Consider the following 2,500-nt stretch of genomic DNA (forward strand, 5'->3'; position numbering starts at 1 on the left):
TACTGTCAAGTCAGTACCCCTCACCCACACCTGGTATTCCCCCTATCTACTGTCAGGACAGTACCCCTCACCTCCACCTATGGTATTCCCCCTATCTACTGTCAGGTCAGTACCCCTCACCTCCACCTGGTATTCCCCCTATCTACTGTCAGGACAGTACCCCTCACCTCCACCTATGGTATTCCCCCTATCTACTGTCAGGTCAGTACCCCTCACCCACACCTGGTATTCCCCCTATCTACTGTCAGGACAGTACCCCTCACCTCCACCTATGGTATTCCCCCTATCTACTGTCAGGTCAGTACCCCTCACCTCCACCTATGGTATTCCCCCTATCTACTGTCAGGTCAGTACCCCTCACCTCCACCTGGTATTCCCCCTATCTACTGTCAGGACAGTACCCCTCACCTCCACCTATGGTATTCCCCCTATCTACTGTCAGGTCAGTACCCCTCACCACCACCTGGTATTCCCCCTATCTACTGTCAGGACAGTACCTCACCTCCACCTGGTATTCCCCCCTATCTACTGTCAGGTCAGTACCCCTCACCCACACCTGGTATTCCCCCTATCTACTGTCAGGTCAGTACCCCTCACCTCCACCTATGGTATTCCCCCTATCTACTGTCAGGTCAGTACCCCTCACCTCCACCTGGTATTCCCCCTATCTACTGTCAGGTCAGTACCCCTCACCTCCACCTATGGTATTCCCCCTATCTACTGTCAGGTCAGTACCCCTCACCCACACCTGGTATTCCCCCTATCTACTGTCAGGACAGTACCCCTCACCTCCACCTATGGTATTCCCCCTATCTACTGTCAGGTCAGTACCCCTCACCTCCACCTATGGTATTCCCCCTATCTACTGTCAGGTCAGTACCCCTCACCCACACCTATGGTATTCCCCCTATAGAGTTTGGAGTGTGACTGTTTGATGTTGTGGACAGGTGTCTTTTATACTGATAACAAGTTCAAACAGGTGCCATTAATACAGGTAACGAGTGGAGGACAGAGGAGCCTTTTAAAGAAGAAGTTACAGGTCTGTGAGAGCCAGAAATCTTGCTTGTTTGTAGGTGACCAAATACTTATTTTCCACCATAATTTGCAAATAAATTCATTAAAAAATCCTACAATGTGATTTTCTGTTTTTTTTCTTCTAATTTTGTCTGTCATAGTTGAACCTATGATGAACATTACAGGCCTCTCTCATCTTTTTAAGTGGGAGAACTTGCACAATTGGTGGCTGACTAAATACTTTTTTGCTCCACTGTATGTTGAAGAGAGTGGGGCTTAAGCTACATCCCTGTCTCACCTCCCAGCCTGGTGGAAAGAAATGTTTTGGAAAAAATTAACCCGCATCCTTGTTGTTTGTGTACATGGATTTTATAATATATATATATATATAGTATATATAGTGTATTTATATATATAGTATATATAGTGTATTTATATATATAGTATATATAGTGTATTTATATATATAGTATATATAGTGTATTTATAAATATATATATATATATAGTGTATTTATATATATAGTATATATAGTGTATTTATATATATAGTATATTTTTCCCCCATTACCACTTTCCGTCAATTTGTATACCAGGCCCTCGTGCCAAAACAAATATGAAATCAACGAAGCATGAGAAGACTTTGCCTTTGTTTTGGTTGGTTTGTTTGTCAATTGGGTTGTGTAGGGTGAATACGTGGTCTGTCGTACGGTAATTTGGTAAAAAGACTATTTGACATTTGCTCAGTACATTGTATTCACTGAGGAAATGTACGAGTCTGCTGTTAATGATAATGCAAAGGATTTTCCCAAGGTTGCTGTTGACGCATATCCCACGATAGTTATTGGGGTCAAATTTGTCACGACTTTTGTGGATTGGGGTGATCAGTACTTGGTTCCAAATATTGGGGAAGATGCCAGAGTTGAGGATGATGTTAAAGAGTTTAAGTTTAGCTAATTGGAATATGTGGTCTGTATATTTGATCATTTCAACACCACAGGCCTTTTTGGGTTGGAGGGTTTTTATTTTGTCCTGTAGTTAATTCAATGTAATTGGAGAATCCAGTGGGTTCTGGAATCCAGTTTGTTCTGGAATCCAGTGGGTTCTGGTCTTTAATAGTTGATTCTAAGATTTGTATTTGATCATGTATATGTTTTTGCTGTTTGTTCTCTGTTATAGAGTCAAAAAGATTGGAGAAGTGGTTTATCCACACATCTCCATTTTGGATAGATAATTCTTCGTGTTGTTGTTTGTTTAGTGTTTTCCAATTTTCCCAGAAGTGGTTAGAGTCTATGGATTCCTCAATTACATTGAGGTGATTTCTGACGTGCTGTTCCTTCTTTTTCCGTAGTGTATTTCTGTATTGTTTTAGTGATTCACCATAGTAAAGGTGTAGACTCAGGTTTTCTGAGTCTCTATGTTTTTGGTTGGACAGGTTTCTCAATTTCTTTCTTATGTTTTTTGCATTCTTCATCAAACCATTTCTC

Source organism: Oncorhynchus nerka, linkage group LG8 (genome assembly GCF_034236695.1).
Source record: "Oncorhynchus nerka isolate Pitt River linkage group LG8, Oner_Uvic_2.0, whole genome shotgun sequence".
Lineage (NCBI taxonomy): Eukaryota > Metazoa > Chordata > Actinopteri > Salmoniformes > Salmonidae > Oncorhynchus > Oncorhynchus nerka.